Below are 13,865 nucleotides of genomic sequence, written 5' to 3' on the forward strand. Positions count from 1 at the left end.
ACTTTTGGTGATGAGGCTTTCGTAGCTCTTCTTTTAAGGCAATTTAATGTTGTCATTTTGAGGGACTGCTCTTGTTTTTTCAAGTGTGTGTTTCCCTTGCCTATTGGAGAATTTCAGATAGTTGAAGACCTTTTCAAGAACGAGATTTATGTGGCTCTTCTTTTAAAGCAATTTAATGTTGTCACTTTGAGCGACTGCTCTTGTTTTTTCAAGTGTGTTTGTCTTGGTGCCTATTGGCGAATGCCAGACAGTTGAAGACCTTTCCATTTTTAAGAACGACATTTTTGTGGCTCTTCTTTTAAGGCATTTTAATGTTGCCACTTTGAGGGACTGCTCTTGTTTTTTCAAGTGTATTTGTCTTGGTGCCTATTGGTGAATGCCAGATAGTTGTAGATCCTTTACCGCTTTTAACAACGAGGCTTTCGTAACTCTTCTTTTCGAGCAGAAAATGTATTTTAGAAAATAAATATTGCAGAAATATTTAAAAAGTTATTATCTGTTTCCGCCCGGGATCGAACCGGGGGCCTTCCGCGTGTTAGGCGGATGTGATAACCACTACACCACGGAAACAGTTATTTTTACAGATAAATAAATATTATGAGAATTTAAAAATCAAAGTAGACTACAAAAAAAAAAATTGAAAAAATTCACCGTTATATGTACACTTTAAAATTTTTATTTTTAAATCCAATTTCCACTTTTTCTTTTGTTAAATCACAGTCAAAAATAATACTATAAAACTCATTTCTATTAAAAAACGCAATTTTTAAATTTTTATTTACGCAATTTCTGTAGACCCCAATGAGCCAGCAAAAAGTGTCTACACAATAACCAATTGCAACAATGACCAAGTAAAAATGAAATAAATTTGTTTTGGAAAATAAAATAAAGCGAGGTACAAAAGCTGTGCACAGAGCGCAGAGATCAACGAAGGTAGGAAAAAAAATATTGGCGAATTCTGCGAAAATGTTAATGACCTTCAACGTGACGGTGGCTTTTGTTGCTGTTCGCCGACACTTTTTTGTGGAGTTGCCATTGCACATAACCTAAAAAAAAAAAACATTTTCATTGTTGCAATTTAGTTGTTTGTATGTAACTTTGTTGTATTTACAGTTGGATATTTTTTTCCACTTAGTTCACTCATTTTTGCTTCAACACTGTTGTTTTTTACTCCGTTTTTTTGTTAGCCTCCCGGCAACTTTAGCAACAACAATAACAAAGGGTCCAGCTATTCGAAGTGACAGTTTGTAAGCGCCCGGGTTTGTTGCTTTTTGTTGTTGCATTGCAGTGAAATTGTATGGTTTGCTGAAGTTGACGTTGCTAATGATCGCGTTGGAGTTGGTGTCAATGGGCCGCACCTACGCGAAGAAAGAACGAAGCTTTGCCATGAAAGTGTGGGAAGGAAAAATTGAAAAGAAACTGTCTATACTTCACCGCTAGACTAAATGGACTGCTTTTGTTTCATTCATTTACCTTTACGGCTCGTGTCTAGTAGTATGTGCTGACTGTGCTGGGTAGGAATCCTTTCAGTGAGTTTTGAGTGGTTTTGTAAGTGCACTTAGCTTACATACGACCTTCTTCCACTGTCAACTAGATTTTAATTAGAGTTGACACCTTGAATTGTAGACAATTATTCGAGAGCAAATGAAATACTTAACCAAACACTAAGTAAACTTCCAGAACCAGCGATTATTCTTCTTCTTTACTGGCGTAGATACCGCTGCTGTGGTTATAGACAACATGAGCTAGCTAGCACAGCCGCTGCCTCTTAATTCGCTGAACTATGTAAATTTCGCGATATATAATACATACATATCTCGTACAACCTATCGTTCCATTGACTGCGGTATTCGTTTTTGTCAATGTGCAAAATACTATCAATCTCCGCAAAACCTTTGTTGTTTAAACACTCATATGCGGAAATAATGAGGGACTTATAGAGTTTGGTCTTTGTTCGTCGAGAGAGGGCTTTACTTTTCAATTGCTTACTCAGTCCAAAGTAGCACCGGTTGGCAACTCAAGGTCCTGCCCGTTCCTTGCGGAGCTTTTAGTGTTGCTAGTGATACTTTCCAGAATTTAGCACATTATGAAAATCTGGTCCATAGTTGATTTCGATGTCAAAAGCCACAGTGATAAAGTCCAACCAGTTTGCTGGCGGTGCGCTTCAGTCCTCTTTTTGTTGATTGGGCAGCGAAAATTTGGGTTCCAATCGTCGTGAATGCTATCATTCGACCATATCTTGACCACCTTGACAGTTCTTCGCTTGTTCCTTCCGTAACTACGGTATGCTCTGAACATCAGCAATCTAGCTTAACATTACTCTTAAAAATATTTTTCTATCGACTAAAAGACTTGTGCAAATCTATCTCGCTCTCATGCCCTCACTTTATTTGCAGCCATATAGTTTTGTCCCTTTCTGCCTACAGTGAAAAGTTTCAGCTTCCCTTCACCCAAGAACATTACAACCACTTTGAGTGCAATTTGCGAAAATTAACACACCAAATGCGCCACGTGACCACAATGCAGTTCGCCAGTATTGTCAGCTTAAGCCGATGGTCTTTTATTGTTGTTAAATAAATAATTTGTAAGCAATGTCACTGCAGAGAGAGTCCTTTTTCCTTTATGAAATGCTGCTACAAACAATAGCTGCACATTTTTTAACGGTTTCGGTGATTTGGGTTGTTCGCTTGCTGTTCTTAGCACTCGAATCTGTTATGGTTACTGTCAGATGCGCGACACGTGCGGGTAGAAAAAATATTTACTTAAGAAATTGCATTTAAGAAAGTTCTATTGTATTGTGGGCTCAATGAAAAAATGTTTACTCCTTCAATGATTGATTAAATATAACATTATATTTTTTTATTTAAAGAAAAATTGCAGATCTTTTGTCAGTCTTTAGAGAGTCCTTATTGTGCTGCATTTTTGTAATCTTCAAAAGCTTTTACAAAAGCATTTCAAAAGGTATTTTCCTCACTTGAAAATTAATGGCTATGGTGAATGCTTCCGCTAAGTTTAGAAACGGTCCGGCCTGATTATATTGCATTTTAACTACATTGCCGAAGATAAATATTAGAATTCCTATATGTAGAATAAATTTATGAGCATCTTAGCGTAACGTAATATGCACTTATCTCTTACGAAGAGCGAGCTCCATAAATGTCATGCCCTAATAAGAGTTTTTAATTCTATTAATATTCGGTTTGGCTTATCGCAATATTAGATTCTTTTGTATAGATACAAAATAGAATATCTTTTCGGTTCGGAGTTTATACTACTTAGACAGGTTAGGTTAGGTTATGAGGTTGATACTAACAGGGGTCTCACTTGGACAGCTTGCAACGACGGTCCTTTTTGTTACCTAAAACTCTTATATAATAGACTTCTATAATATATCAAAAAAAAGTGCCGTAAAATGATTGCCTATTGAATAATGTCCAATGAGAACGCCTACGAATAAAGCAATATGAACTTAATGCGGTGTGTGGTGGGTATCGGTGGCAATCTTTCGAGTGGCACACGCCGGCGTCTCCTCGACGAAAAAAGGTAAGCATGAGTAAATCCAAAGTGAAAATGATGCTAATTGTCTTTTTTGACATCAAACGCTTCGTCCACTATTAGTTTTTTCCTCCTTGACAAACCGTCAATACCCAAGTTTTACGTGGAAGTCCTCAAAAGACTCAAATGGAGGGGTAATCGGGTCTGATAAGACATCGCAGCCGATTGGAAGTTGCACCACGTCAAAGCCCCGACGCATACCTCCTTTCTTGTGAACAGCTACCTAACCAATGCGTTTTGAAAGAGGGGATCCAAGTAGCATACACCTCGGCTCTCAAGGCTATTCCGAAGAATGCCTTCCGTGACGTCTTCAATGCTTGGAAATCGCGCTGGCAGCGCTGCATCGACGCAGAATGAGCCTATTTTGAAAGTTTTCAAAATAATTGTAACGATTGGTTCAATACATTTTTTTTTAATTGACTCAATCCCATTACTTTCCGGAAAAACCCTGTATGGCCACTCTCTTCATTGGAAACACCCTACAGAGCTTACGTGTGATAAAGGGAACGGCACACACACGACCTTAGGTCGCGGTGCAAATCTCAAATAGATTATATTTTTTCTATAGGTAGTCTAAAACTACCTGGTTTTCATGATTACGATATCTCTTTGCGATCCACGAGAAGGAGTCCAAGCGCGTCAACTCCAGAAATCATAGCCAAAATACAGAATATGGTTTTGGAAGATCGTCGATTGACTGATAGAGATTTAGTAGAGGCCTCTATACATCTCATTAAGCAGTGTGGGCCATATTTTTGTTTTGAGTTTTAGAAAGCTATGTGCACGGGGGCCGCATTCGCTAACAATGGAACAAACACCCATTCGAATGCGATTTTCTCAGCAACATTTGGAGCGTTTTAAAAAAGATAAAGTGGATTTTATACGTCGATTCATCACTATGGATAAGATTTGGATCTAACACCATAATCCTGAATCAAAACGTGAAGCTAAAGAGTGGTGTGAAGCTGGTTGTTTGACTTCGAAACGAATTCGCGTCCGGAAATCGGCCAAGTAGGTTTTGGCATCAGTTTTTTGGAATGCGAGAGGATTTTTGTTTGTGGATCATTTGCAAATTGGTGAAACAATTAATTCTGAATATTATTGCAACCTCTTGAACCAGTTGAAAGAAAAAATTCGTGAAAAAGACCGACAAGAGCATTTTGACAATGGCTAAAATTGATGAATTAAAGATCGAATTGTTAGAGCATCCACTGTATTCACCAGATTTGGATTTGTTTCTAAAACTCAAAAAATGTATGCATGGCAAGAGTTTTTCATCAAATGAAGAGATTAAACGGCTGTTGTCGTGTATTTTGCAGACCTTCCACATTCTCACTTAAGGGACGGGATCCACAGATTGGAGGATCGTTGGAGCAAGTGTTTTATTATTCAGGGAGATTATATTGAATATTAAAGTGTATTTTGAATCATAAAATTGTGTATTTCTTATCGAACGACAAAACTTATTAAACACCCTGGTATATACCAGTCTACATGCGATCATGATCAGCTATCTAACCTTGCTCTGGGGTCTTAACGAGTTTCCAGTGGTAGTTAAAAAAGGTGTACGATCCTTAAGAAAAAAGTTGATGATTGAAAGATTCTATATTTCTTTTTTTGTTTTTTAGTTGTAGCAACCGTAACCCAGATTTGGTGAGTAAAAAGTTGGTATCGGGCGAATAGGAATAGCTTAATTTTTCATTGATCGTTTTACTTGAATCTCTTTAGTATAATTGGATTACTTCGTTAATTTGGTATATCTCTCTCAAAAAAATGATATTTGTGGAATTCAAAGGGACCAGGTGTAACTTTTTTTTGTAGTTGCCACCATAAAGTAATGAGCAACAAGGTAAAAATAATGACATTTTTTTTAGGTTCCCCCAAAGGAATGATTTCAAGGTGGCAAAGTTTAAATTTTGATTAGGTCTTACCTCAAAGCTTTGATTACTACATTGAAGATTTCTAGATGATCAGGTTTAAATTTGTTTGAACCCCGTAAGGGAATAAGTGTGTAAATTTCAAGGTGACCAGAATTTATTTTTTTTTAATAAGTTTGGAATCACTTCTATGGAATTGCAAGGTAACCAGGTTGAAAATTTTTTAGGTTCACCCTGAAAGGAATGAATGTTATGAACTTTGAAGGTGAGCTTGTATATCTTCTTTCAGGTGCTGCCTCAAATGGTCGAGTGTTATGGAATTTTAAGGTAACCGGGTTGAAATATTTTTTGTAATTTATTTTTTTTTGTCATTCGATTACCAAACGGTAACTTAATCTAGCAAAACATTAAATTTAAATATAACTTTCATTTCAAAATCCATAACCCTTTTCTTTAAAAAACTTGAAGTCTCCAAAATCTCCCCCAATAAATGCAAGACTAGTAAATTGTGTAAATATTTCTGCAGGAGACAAATAAAGTTGAAAATTTTAATTAAGCGCAGCTGCAGTTCACAATTGCCATTGGCAAATAGTAACCGTGAAGGAGCAGGGGAAGATAATAAGAGCGAGTGGAGTGAAATTAAAGATATGAAATGTATATGTGTGCGTTAACAACTCGAACTGCTGTCAAAATGTTGAAATAACTATTTATATGAGTGCAATAACAAAAGCGCTGAAGACATTTGAAAGAACACCTCCCCTAGACATACATATGTATATCTCATTTGCACTGTCAATGTGTGCGTATTTAAATATTATTTCAAGCATTTTACAACATGCGTGCTTCAGCCGTGAGGTGGATTACGCCAATTTGGTGCAGTGACTTCAATGTCAAAGGGTGTTTTATGTCAATGTGCTAGTGTGTGTATGCAGCAAGAATGTTTGTAAGTCAGGCCAGCTCACCGGCATTTCATACTCGTCATCAGCTGTTTTATGAAGTATTTTGTTTGTGATAGTAAGGGTGTTAACTGCTTCACCGCGGAAGTAATACCCACACAGAGACATACACATACATGGTCATTTTTGTACCGCGTGTTTACTTGCTTAGTATAGTATACCCTTAACGTGGCTTATTAGTTTTTGAATTATCGAGAATTCTTGGCGAGAAAAGGATGTGGTAAAAAATTCAATTCGATACAAAGTGACCGATCATAATCAGGTTTTTGTATGGAAAACTTTTTTATTTGACAAGATATTTTTATGAAATTAGATATAGAAAATTGACCAAGATAAGGCTACAATCTCCGTAAAAATTGTTCAGATCGGACCACTATAGCATATAGCTGTCATACAAACTGGACTATCAAAATCAAGTTCTTGTATGGAAAACTTTTTTGTTTGACGAATTATCTTCATGAAATTTTGCATAGATTATGACCTAAGCCAGTCGTACAATCTCGAAACAAATTGTTCAGATCGGACCACTATAGCATATAGCTGTCATATAAACCGGCCGCTCAAAATCAAGTTCTGTATGGAAAACCTTCTTATTTGACATGAAATCTTCACGAAATTTTCCATAGAATAGTGACCAAGGCAAAGCTACAATTTTCGAAAAAATTGTTAAGATCGGATTACTATAGCATATAGCTACCATATAAACTGACCGATCAAAATCAAGTTCTTGTAAAGAAAACTTTTTCATTTGACGAATTATCCTCATGAAATTTAGCATAGATTCTGACCTAAGCTAGTGGTATAATCTCGGAACAAATTGTTCAGATCGGATGACTATAGCATATAGCTGTCATATAAACCGACTGCCCAAAATCAAGTTGTGTATGGAAAACCTTTTTATTTGACATGAAATCTTCACGAAATTTTCCATGGAATATTGACCAAGGCAAGACTACAATCTCCTCAAAAATTGTTCAGATCGGACCACTATATTATGTACTTTTATACTATAAGAAATTAACCTCTTAAGGGTATTCTAGCTTTGATGCAGCCAAAGCTAACTTTCCTTCCTGTTTGCCACTTCAAACGCGGGGCATGTTTACCTTTGGCTTGTTACGCAAATCCTGCTACAAGTAGCGCCGGGTTGCAACTCACCCACAATACACCAACACACACATACTTGCACTGGCGTTAAGTCACTTTGTTTACTTCGAAATTTAAATAGTCATGACAAAGTTGGCTTTGAAGTTTTTATTATGCAGCGAAATTTTCCACTCACTTACGCGCACACACACTTAAACACATGCATACAAACTTATGCACACACACAAACGCACTTTCATACACAAAGACACACACATCTACAAATCTAACAATTTATTTGCTCATATGTCTTCAGCTCATTGTATTTGTCTTTCAGCGCTCGCGTCAACAAGTTTAAGTACATTCCTTGAATTAAACTCTCCTTTTCGGCTGCATCAGCTTGTTTTTCCGTCCAATTTATTAAGCTTTCGATTTTTCATTTTATTCATTTCGAATGGATTAGCGCAAATTAGAAAAGCATAGCATATGGTGCTGACAGAGTCGCCCTTGTGACATCACACGCAGCGTCGCCTCAAGTCATAGCTACCAGTCAATAATGCACCGCTGTGAGGGTGACTTAACGGTAAATTCACGCACGTTCGCAATTTTGAGCGAGAAAGTGGAGATCGACGCTCAGCTGCAAGCGTTTTAAAGTTTAATTATAATTGTTGTTAAGTAATTTTTACGTGCGTGAATTGACAATGACGATGATGGGCGGGAGGGAGAACATTGGGGGGCTGAGTACGTATAAAGAGCGCCGGAGGCTTCAGAGTCTTTAGCAAACTGATTTTGGGGACTCGGCGTAAATTTCCAAAGAAAGTGATATGCACTCATAAAGACAGACACTCTCGGGAAACGTGATTTTTAAGGCCTAAAATAGACCGTTTGTCGGTGGAAATTAATATCAAAACATTCGAACTGATTTGGTCTGCCTCTAAATTGCGGTAAACTTGTTTTTAATGATAACTGCTTTCGAAAAGACCGAGCACCCAGTTACATTGCGAGTCTTCCTATATCAAAAATTGGTTGACTATATGTTGCTATAGACAAAAAATCCCCAGTCTTGACTCCCCTTGTGTTCGATTTTGAGAGTTATTTCGAAGCCAGATCTACGATGGCGATCTACAAATCACTGATGAACTCAAGACAAATATTCGTCAACCTCATACTATCGGTCGGAATGCTCGAAAAAGTCTCTCTCGAATAGGAGGAGGTTTTCTGAAAGGTGGTTGTTGTTTTTGAAGTATAATGACGAATTTATTAATGATAAGTAGAAGGAATTTCTTGCTTTTAAGACTGACTCTCGAGAGCGATTCACTTAATGTTTTGGTTCTACATACCTCGTACTATTGTCAAATATTGCATATAATTTAAATTTTTTCTTCGTCGAAAATCCTCCACTGCGGTTGCTTGGTTGGTTCTGAAGTGATCCAAGGAGAATTTAGACATTATTTAAAGAAAAAAAGCAATCGAAAGTTCTTAGTCTTGGCCCTCAATTAATTTATCCTGTAGAGGCCATAAACCAATTAAGTTCAAAAGCCACATAACATGGTTCTTAAACAGTTCAACTACATGTCTTGGATAAGGAGTTCAGATCAAAAAGTTTTTCATTTAAATGAAAATATTTTGTTACTAAATAAAAAAATTATAAAAAATGGGGGAAACATATTTTTTTTTAATTTCAAATATACATACATAAAAATCACAAAAATACTATTTTAATTAAAAACTCACCTAAGTAGTTTTTTCCTTACACCGAAAAATCTGTATTAATTTTGCTTATAAATTTTTATAAAACTTAAAATATTTTATGTATAATGCGGCATCAGGCACCTTTGGTCACATTTCAATAATGCTCACTCTTGAGTTTTCGAAAATAAACATATATTCCACCACGTGGTGAAATAATTTTACTCATTCTTCCTTACTACACATATCATCACCCACTCAAATAGGCACTTTGGCAAAGCATTCCCAGCTGTTTCCGTGGTGTAGTGGTTATCACATCCGCCTAACACGCGGAAGGCCCCCGGTTCGATCCCGGGCGGAAACAGATACGATTTTTTTTTATTTCTACACAATTTTTTAATTAATTTTTCAAAAATTATCTTTGAGAATTTGTTGTAAATGTTTAGGTAGTAAGAAAACATATATTTGTGTATAATAATATATAAGTAAATATGGATTGTATACTTGAATAGTGGATTTCTGAGTATAATATTTTCTTTACATCTACAATATTTAATACGTTGATTGGCAGTTTATTAAAATAGGCCAAAGCGCAACATGCATTTTTTGGTTGGTACCTGGAAGAAGATTTTTATTGTGATCGCCGGTGATACACTGGCAGCCAACGTGCTAAAAATGGTAATGGTAACAGTGGAACTTCAATGACTCGAACTTCTATAACTCGAAGTTCTCCATAACTCCCACCCTTGAATTCGCAATAGATATCAAATTTCATACAAATTTCTTTCTATAGCTCGAAGTCTCTCAAAGTCCAAATTTTTTTTAGGATTATGATAATTCGAGTAAAGAAAATCAACTTTACATATATTGTATATATTGGTTAAAATAAAAATAAACTATGATTGATGTATAGTATCCAAGGCAGAGTTGCCAACTGTTTCCGTGGTGTAGTGGTTATCACATCCGCCTAACACGCGGAAGGCCCCCGGTTCGATCCCGGGCGGAAACAGATGTTAATTTTTTGGTGGTAGTATTAAAAATATATTCTGACAGAATTAAATTTGAATAAAGAATAATAATTTGTTATATATTGTTAGGAATTGTTATATATCCTACACAAAAAATCATTATTTCATTAAATACACAAATGCCGAAATCGTTAATGCGCTCTTAAATCTTCCACAAAGCCAAACTACTTGCTGCTATAAAAATCCCCAAATGTGTATACAGTATGCCTGTACTTAAAGTTAGCTTTAAACACTATTATATTCATTACTATACTGAATTTCCACCAACGGCCAAACTTTCAAAACTCCAACTTCCGTAAAAGAAATTATAATAACAGTGGAGATACCATTAAACATTTTCATGTCATATTAACTGAATAATTTATTTGTTTATTTTATGTTTTTGTATTGAAAAGATATTATATCTCATGTATCACGCTTTTAATCTTTGAACTGGAAGCAAATTTAACGGCGCATTCTTCACGGTTGATTGGTTTGGAAGATATGCAGCTGCAGTAAGTGGTTTCCTTTTCTGACATACTGTTTGCATATTGGTTCATATGAGGTATTGAAGAGATGAAGTGGGACATATGAAGAGGTTGTTCTTCTTCAAAATACTAGTTACTATGGGAAAAAATAGTAAAATTTAATTAGTTCAAACTTCACGCGAAAACCCATTCGGCTAAATATTTTTTTTAGGTTGGTATGACTGTCAGTGACATTTGGCGAAATATGTTTTCTAGATTGGTATGACTGACAGTGATTTCTGTGCCTAATGTCACATATTTCTGGTGCCGAAACGTTTAGAATATTAGAAAAGGCTTTCGGTGATAATTGTTTGTCGCGAGCAAGTGTTTTCGATTGGTACAAATTATTCAAAGAGGGTCGTGAACACGTTAACGGCGAATCAGGGTGGCCATATCAACATCAACTGATGATCAGAGTCGAGGATTAACAGTCAGAGATCTTACTGGCATCGTTGGAATTTCGCAAGGATCAGTGAACAAATTTTGAAAGATCTTTTGGGCCTTAGAATAGTGAAAGCACGACTGGTTCCAAAATCACTTTTTTTTAAAAAAACAGAGTCGCGTTAACGTCTGTGAAACAATGCTTTCTGAATAGGAAACATAATACAAGCGATGAGTCTTGGATTTATGCTTACGACCCGAATACAATAGGCTGAATATCATGGTAAAGGCCGAAGCCGAAAAAATCACGTAAATGGTTAAAAATCAAAGTTTTGTTGACAGTTTTCATCGATTGTCGATGTGTGGTGCCCTCCTAATTCCGTTCAACTGGAAAAACCGTCAATAAAGAATATTAATTGAGTATTATGCGTCGTTTGCGTGAAGCTATGTGTAAAATGTGGCCGGAATTATGGGCCGACAACTCTTGGTTTTTACTCAAACAACTGCTCCCGAGAAACCGGTTTGAATCAATTGAAGACATTAAACGTGAATCGCTACGAGCATTGAAGGCCATTCCAGAAATTGACTTTAACAACTGTTTCGAGGATTGGAAAAACCGTTGGCACAAGTGTACTGTGGCCGATGGGGATTACTTTGAGGGGGACTCCATGTAGTTTGAAGAATAAATTGAGAATTTTAAAATTATGAAAAAAGTCTATTATTTTTTGCTCATACTAGTATGAATTTTTCGAATGAAAAACAGACGACATTATGAAATTTTTTTTTAAGGAAACACCATTTTACTTATTGTTAATATCATATACGTAGATTTGATTCTTGATGGGATTAAGACTAAAGATTTTGGGTTAATAATTAAACTAATGAAGGTATATTGTGAAACTTCCAGTTATCTGCGTAACCTAAAGTGGTAGTCTGCCGAGGCTGATTTCTGTCATTTATCGCTACATCGATTATCTACAGCTCTTTCTCAAACGAAATTTAACCATTTTTTTACACCGATTAAAGGAAAATATAAAAAAAATATTTTTGTGTCTGAAAAACTTCTCAAAATGCAGCGATATTCGAGTTAAAGCTCAATAATTTTTTAATTATACCACTTGTTTAAAAACTTTTTAGAATCAAAACTTCAGATCTGTTTAATCCCGATTACTGTCCCCATTTCTTCTTTGAAGCAATTTGCCATTTATATTAGTTCAAACTAATTCTGTTTTTGCCATTTTATTGTTATCTCTTTTGATTTATACGAGTTATTTGCATTTGTTTATTCCAAACTTTTGCCTCAAAACTATTTACATACACACATATTACAGAATTCATTCACAGTATTGATTACTAATGACTTTTATGTGAACTCATTGGATTGAAAGGAGCAAGCATGCAAAACTATTGAAACAAACAAATATACTCGTATGTATAATACTCCAAAGAGAAGTTGTGCAACTCGTGCAAAGTGGCGAAAGTTTCGTATGAATAGATGGACCAGATTGAAAATGTTTTTATACAAACTTCTCGAGTGTATTAATAGGCAGTACAAATTGAGAAAGAGATAAAATGTACAAATAAATGAGAAAATATATAAATAAAATAAAGTATGACAAAAAGAGAATAGAAGAGAAGACACATGGTAGTCTTAATAACATTCAGGTCATCTGGAACTTGGACGAGGTAACTAAAGTAGGTACTGAGGGTAGGGCATATAGCCCAAATTTTTAGTCTAATGAACAAGATAATGAACGCCTTTGCAAAGAATGATATGCTAAGTTATCAAATTTTTAAGATCCCAGACATTTATGGTAAATATAGCTTGACAAAACTTCTTCTAATTAAGGCTGGTAATATTTTGTACCTTGTAACTAACCATTTTCTTAATATTGATAACTTATATTTTGTTCGAATCGCCACTTTCGAATGTTTGTCGAATTGAAGGCTGCAATTTACTTTAGTTCTTTTATATAAAGATTAATTTAGAATCTATATATTGAACTACTTTGTCTTTTTAGATCTGATCTCACAGAACGGTCGTATGCCTAAGAAAATGGGGATTTTTGATGTATTGTGACTTTCCATATACTCTATGGTATTATAATGTTCAAGTTCATTGCCCTTTCGCTTAAGATATTTCTTTACCAATTTCAAGGTTATTCAGAGAACCCATGCATATTTTATTATTTGAAATCTACGAAAGCTTATCACACTCAATTCAATCATTACCAACAGCTGTCGATTTATTACATTTACATTTACGATTACAATTTAGGGTGCGGCGTTCAACACTGTAGTATAGTATAGTAGTGATCTTCACACTGATCAATTTATTTACGTATAGAGTGTGAGAGTAAGTACTCCCAAAAATATGTATGTATGTCACATAAGTAAATATCTATCCTATATGAGAATTCAAACATAATAAAATTTGTATGCTTATTTTCGATGGTAATTTGTAAGGAATTCGTAATAGCAGAGCAGTAGTTTGGAATTGAGAATATCCATAATAAAGAAATTGAGCGATTAGGTACAGTTGATTGATTTATGAGAGTGAGAAATGAATAAATGTGTGAAATCTGAATACGGAAAGAAGAAGATCAAAAGAGTCAAAAATGTAAAGGCGGGTTCTGCTTTGAACAAAGTTTTCATTGTAGGGTCGACCTCGATTGAGTTAAGAAAAATTGGTTAGGATTTTATTTATGAAAAATAGAAAAGCAGAAAAATATATTATTAGTTTAAAGTATAATCTTTATAATTACTATTAAAAGGTTTTCGAGCTTCATA

At 35.3% G+C, this 13,865-nt stretch overlaps 3 non-coding genes across 3 annotated transcripts; 2 read left to right on the forward strand and 1 right to left on the reverse strand.

Moving 5' to 3' along the window:
• Positions 1 to 497: 497 nt before the first annotated feature.
• Trnav-aac (transfer RNA valine (anticodon AAC)) lies at positions 498 to 570 on the reverse strand. Its single transcript has one exon. It is a non-coding gene; the product is annotated as a tRNA-Val (tRNA).
• An 8,881-nt stretch (positions 571 to 9,451) lies between these two features.
• Trnav-aac (transfer RNA valine (anticodon AAC)) lies at positions 9,452 to 9,524 on the forward strand. Its single transcript has one exon. It is a non-coding gene; the product is annotated as a tRNA-Val (tRNA).
• Positions 9,525 to 10,096: 572 nt separating this feature from the next.
• On the forward strand, positions 10,097 to 10,169 carry Trnav-aac (transfer RNA valine (anticodon AAC)). The gene has a single exon. It is a non-coding gene; the product is annotated as a tRNA-Val (tRNA).
• The last annotated feature ends 3,696 nt before the right edge of the window (positions 10,170 to 13,865 follow it).

Source organism: Bactrocera dorsalis, chromosome 1 (assembly GCF_023373825.1).
Source record: "Bactrocera dorsalis isolate Fly_Bdor chromosome 1, ASM2337382v1, whole genome shotgun sequence".
NCBI classification, from domain to species: Eukaryota; Metazoa; Arthropoda; class Insecta; order Diptera; family Tephritidae; genus Bactrocera; species Bactrocera dorsalis.